Source organism: Urocitellus parryii, chromosome 8 (genome assembly GCF_045843805.1).
Source record: "Urocitellus parryii isolate mUroPar1 chromosome 8, mUroPar1.hap1, whole genome shotgun sequence".
NCBI lineage: Eukaryota > Metazoa > Chordata > Mammalia > Rodentia > Sciuridae > Urocitellus > Urocitellus parryii.
In genome coordinates this window covers 98,664,245-98,670,231 of record NC_135538.1, presented here as the reverse complement: position 1 = coordinate 98,670,231, position 5,987 = coordinate 98,664,245, and the positions used below count along the sequence as shown (strand labels likewise).

General features: G+C 45.2%; 1 pseudogene; it reads left to right on the top strand.

Moving 5' to 3' along the window:
- Window positions 1-4,322: 4,322 nt before the first annotated feature.
- On the top strand, window positions 4,323-5,759 carry LOC113198508 (poly(rC)-binding protein 2-like; annotated as a pseudogene).
- The last annotated feature ends 228 nt before the right edge of the window (window positions 5,760-5,987 follow it).

Genomic DNA, 5,987 nt, shown 5'->3' with positions numbered 1-5,987 from the left:
GACTAGCGAGAGAGGGAGAGCACGCCAGGGAGTGAGCTTTTATTGGGGAACAAAAAACTCCAGGGAAAATCCCATCCAATTGGGCTGGGGATGTGGCTCAAGTGGTAGCGCGCTCGCCTGGCATGCGTGCTGCCCGGGTTCGATCCTCAGCACCACATACAAACAAAGATGTTGTGTCTGCTGAAAACTAAAAAGTAGTAGTAAAATTCTCTCTCTCTCTCTCTCTCTCTCTCTCTCTCTCTCTCTCTCTCTCTCTCAAAAAAAAAAAAAAAGGTAAAAAAAAATCCCATCCAATGAAGGTTAAGGGGGCAGCATCCCAAGGTCAAGGACGATGATTGGGTCTTCAGGTCAGTGGCCAGGCACGCCCCTGCACGGACAAGCCCTTGGACCTGGGAAAGGGTGGGGAAGGCTTTTAACACAGCTGTGTTTAAGCGCCTCTCACCCAGCCAGGGAGGTAACTCAAATCACATGGGAGGATGGCCTCCCACACCTTTCGAAGCTGTGCACCTGATATGTCTTTTCCTTCCTGCCTCTGTGAATGCAGCATTTGGAGTGTGACATTTGCTGCTCCAGCCGTGCCCTACTCTGGTACAATTTCCTCAGCAGAAGGAAGATGAGTGGGATGTGTCTGTAGGTACATCCACACATTTCAAACTCCCTGGAAAACAGTGGTCAGGGAGTGGACAAAACGAGAAAAGTCTCGTTGGTAATTTGCTGTGATATGTCTTGATCTACTCTGCCAAAGCTTGCCATATTTCTTCACTCAAATGAGGAAGGGCTACCAATTAAGTCAAGAACAGACATGTTTAATACATTGTATATATGTAAAATTGTCACACTGTACCCTACAAATGGGTACAATTTGTTGGATATGGAAAATGAAAAACACCAGAATACTGCAGCCTGGGAAAAGTGAGTAAAAACTAAAGCCATTGATTGATAACATCGATCCTTTTCCAATACATTCTTTCCAGTGTCAAGACAAGCCCTGGGGAGGAAATATCCATCCAAGCCTAGACAGGCAGTCTCTGGGAAGAAGCCAAAGTATTGAACCTTCCCAAAATAAATCCTTTCTCAATGATAGTACAATGAAACCCCAGAGGGAAAGAGATAAATACTGATGCCACACCCTCAATCTGGTCAACTGACCACTGACCCCATACCCTCCATTAGACATGCTCTGGCAATAATTAGGTTACCTCTCAGTATAACCTATATAAGCACAAACTTCCCCTTTGGCCAGTGGCTCCTTTTCTACCAGGAAAGTGGGTCCATCAAAGTTCCTGCATGAAACTTTGATCCTGAATAAAAAGCTAAGATGATCCGCGAAGTTTGCGTGTGGCCTGGTCCTTGTGTGCTAACACAATTATTACATGCTAATTAAGAAGAGAAAATTAAAAAGAAAGAAAAGAGGGGCTGGGGATGTGGCTCAAGCGGTAGCACGCTCACCTGGCATGCATGCGGCCCGGGTTCAATCCTCAGCACCACATACAAAACAAAGATGTTCTGTCTGCCAATAACTACAAAATAAAAAAAAAATATTAAAATTCCCTCTCTCTCTCTCTCTCTCTCTCTCTCTCTCTCTCTCTCTCTCTCTTTAAAAAAAAAAAGAAAGAAAAGACATTTCTACCCTTGTACTATTTCTTTCAAAACAAGAAATTGAACAATTTCATTCTCATGACCACTATGAAAAGCTCTGCTGGAGAGTAAGTCAAAGTAGAAGGGGATCTATTCAGATGCTAAGATAAGATCCATTATCTTCACTTTAAAGATAAGAAAACTAAGGCTCAAAGTTAAAAAACAACCATCCATTAATTTGCATTTCAAACAAATAAGTCAGGCACTGCACTAGGTACTAGAGATCAAATGCTGAGCTAGATAGCTAACCGGTCCCTGCCCTCAAATTGTTTCCATCTAGCAGAAAAGAGACTATTGATGCATTATACCAAATTGAAGGGGATCAGAATATGCCACTTTGGCATAAGGATTATTTTGAGCTGAAGGCAGCTGTGAAAAAGCAGACTACAGAAGAAAAAAAAAAAAAAAGCACTCTTCCTGTCCCTTATTTGCTTAAAAACAGGGCATACAAGTCCCTTTGTGAAGGATTCTCCTTTCCCTCTCTTCTTCTAAGAAGGGAAGAATGACCCTTAGTTACTAGGGATGTCTACACAGCAAACCTTAGTGACATCACTCTTATCTTCCTTTAGCTTCTCTCAAATATTTACCTTCTTACAATGTACTGCTCCCAGAAGTTCAAAACCCTGTTCCTTGGCCTTGTCACTTTTCCACAAATTTATCTCCCTGTGTTAAAATGGTATATAGGCCTCCAGTTCTGTCCAACTCTTTGGGGTTCCATTTCATTTCATTTTCTTGAAGTGCCCCATATGTACCTTTTTTTTCCCCCTGTTAATATGTATTTCGTCAGTTTAATTTCTAGGGCCCAAGTTACAGAACTTGAGAATAGAGGAAAGAGCTTTTCTCCCTTCTCTTCAATGTCTTCCGGCACTTGGTCCCATCCCTTTCTGCTTCATTGACAGGATAACACAACTCCTGAGTGGGTGGCAAATGAGATTTCCCCAGGTCTGGGCTCCAATCCCAATCCTTATCTGCTCCTTTCACCCGAACCTGATTTGTCATCACCCCACCTGCTTTATTTTGTGAGATGAAGTTAGAGATCTCCATCTTCCTGGTAAGTATTTTGCAGGCTTCTTGGCAACATCTTTCAGGGTCATTAGCCCAAAGCAGCTGCCCAGTGTTTGCATTTCATCAATGTTGTGCTAATGTGACTCAATCAAAGAAGCCAGAGGGAGAGTCAGTTTCAAAGAGTGTTTTGCTTATAATACAATTACTTCATGATGCAGACCGTGCCAAGGTTTGATGATTTCTGGGAAATGACAAATATCTCTAAGGAGGTTGTCACTTTGTTGGCGGGAAGGGGTTACCAGAGATTGAATTCAAGGGCACACGACTACTGAGCCACATTCCTCGTCACACACACACATACACACACACACACACACACACACATTTGTATTTTATTTAGAAACAGGGTCTCATTGAGTTGCTTAATGCCTCACTTTTGCTGAGGCTGCGTTTGAACTCTTGATCCTCCTGCCTTAGCCTCCAAACTGCTGGGATTACAGGCATGTGCCACCGAGCCCAGTTTAAAGTCGGCTTTTTAAACTCTGTTCATCCAGGGTATGTTTCCATATTCATCACATTCAGGTGCAGATTTTTTATTTTCTCCCCAGTACTGGGAATTGAACCCAGGGCTCAAGAATGCTAGGCAAGCATCATACCACTGAGCTACATCCCTAACCCTTTTTATCTTGAGACAAGTTCTCTCCTAAATTGCCCAGACCAGCCTCAAACTTGTTATCCTCTTGCCTCAGTATTGCAGAGAGGGCTTTGCCACACCCTAATGTTGGAGACTCCACAAATATTGCTGGAAGCTAAGAGCCCAGTTGTATCTTTCGGGTCCCTAAGCACTGGGTGACAGATATAATCCAGGTATGGCTTAGGCTTACCTGCTTGGATGTCAGGTATGTTTGGTCACTTGAGCACTTTGTCCCAAAGTCTACTCCACCTGTAAAGTGGCAGTCCATCTTCCTTCAGCTTTTTGAAACTCTTGGGGTGAGGCAGTCTATGAGAGTGAACTAGAACTTTCATCCCCGGCTGGGATACAGGTGTGTACAGATATGCTTAGGGACTTGGGGAGGATAGGAAGGTTGGTTGTAAGTGAAGCTGTAGGGAAGAGAATGGAGATCTGAGGGACAAAGCTTGGTGACTACTAAGGAATAGGCAAAATGGCCAGACTCAAGACCTGGGTCTTCAAAAAACTACAGCTTAAAGGCAGCATATCCCAGCCACCATTCCTCCCACCAACCTGGCCTTCCATCCCAGAGTGACTGTGACTCGGTCCTGAACACCTCTAGAGTGGAGCTTACCTGGGAAGGGCTGTGTGTGAGAAGGAGGGGGCCTGCCCTATTCTAGGAGAGATGAACTAGTGATCAAGAGCAAGTGGTGAGGGGAGGCCAGCAGAGGCAGCAGCTGCAGCTGTACCCCCTCTCGCCCAGCCTCCCTCTACCTGCTCCGGGTTGCTTTTCCCCTTTCTCTTTCTCCTCCACTCCCTCACCCCCTTTCCCCTCTGCACTCTGACCTCAGGAGGTGGGAAAGCACTTACCCTCTGGCCTGCCCCCCTGTTTGGTTCCAACCTCCCTGCCTTTCTCTCCCCACCTGCTCCCCCTTTCCCCCTTCATCGTGTAGTGCCTGCAGTTTTTGACTTTCACCCCCACCACCGACCAAAGACTGGAACACTCAAAATACAGCTCCCCATAACATTGCTCGTCATGGACACTGATGTAATTGAACTAAATGTCACTCTTCCGTGTGTCATCCAGCTACTTATGCATGGAAAGAAAGTTGGCAGTATCCTTGGAAAGAAAGGAGGATCAGTTAAGAAGATGCGGGAGGAGAGTGGTGCATGTATTTTTTTTTTTTTACATTACATAGCTCTTGACATATCATATTTCACACATTTGATTCAAGTGGATTATGAACTCCCATTTTTCCCCCGTATACAGATTGCATCGTTATACAAAATTACGTATAAGAGGAGGTGAAGGAAAAGGCGGGGGGAAACAAGGGAGAGAAATGAAGTACAGTAGATGGCATAGAGAGAGAAGATGGGAGGGGAGGGGAGGGGAGGAGGGATAGTAGAGGATAGGAAAGACAGCAGAATACAACAGACAATAGTATGGCAGTATGTATAAAAGTGGTGCATGTATTGACATCTCAGAAGGGAATTGTCCTGAGGGAATTATCACTTTGACTGGGCCCGCTAATACCATCTTCAAAGCCTTTGCTATGATCATTGACAAACTGGAAGAGGACAGCTGTATGACCAATAGCACAGCTGCCAGTAGACCCCTGGTCACTCTGAGGCTGGTGGTGCCTGCTAGTCAGTGTGACTTTCTCATTGGAAAAGATGGTTGCAAGATTAAGAAATATAGAGCGGACAGGTGCTCAAGTCCAAGTAGCAGGGGAAATTCTCCCCCATTCAACTGAGTAGGCCATCACTCCCCAATCATCACTGAGTAGGTCAGACAGATCCAAGTGGTCATGTTGGGGTTCCCCTGGGAGGGTGTGACCATCCCGTATAGACCCAAGCCATCAAGGTCTCCAATCATCTTTGCAAGTGGTCAGGACACAGGCATGACAGTGCGAGCTTTCCCCAAACCACCCCATTCATGTGCCTAAACCCTGACCTAGAGGGACCATCTCTAGAGGCCTATGCCATTCAAGGACAGTAGGCCACTCCACAGCCAGATTTGACCAAGTTGCATCAGTCTCATTTTCTTATGACACATGGCAATACTGGATTCAGTGCAGGTTTGAATGCATCTGCTCAGACTATTTCTCAGGAACTCACCATTCCAAATGACCTGATTGGCTGCATAATTGGGCATCAAGGCGCCAAAATCAATGAGATCCATCAAATGTCTGGGGCGAAGATCTAAATTGTAAACCCAGTGGAAGGATCTACTGATAGGCAGGCTACCATCACTGGATCTGCTGCCAGCATTAGCCTGGCTCAGTATCTAATCAACGTCAGGCTTTCCTTGGAGACAGGTGGCAGGAGGAGCAACCAGAACAATGCAGATTCATCCATCATTCCTTTCTGCTGTTCAGCACTGTCCATGATCCATGACGCATTTTGTAAATTTTCAGTTTCTATATTCTTTATCATCCACTTGTGATTTTTTAATTAAAGCATTTTAATTCCTTTCTCAAAAAAAAAAAAAAGCACAAATAGTGAGGATGTTAACCCAGCAACTTCAGAGCTCAGGCAGGTGAGAATCCCTGGGCTGTAATGAGTTCTCACAGGCCAATGAAGGATGCAGAGGTGTGGACAGGGCCCTTGGGGATGCTAGAGCAGACTGGTGGAGGCAGCATCAGTGAGTGGGCGCTGATGGCACAGAGCAGAG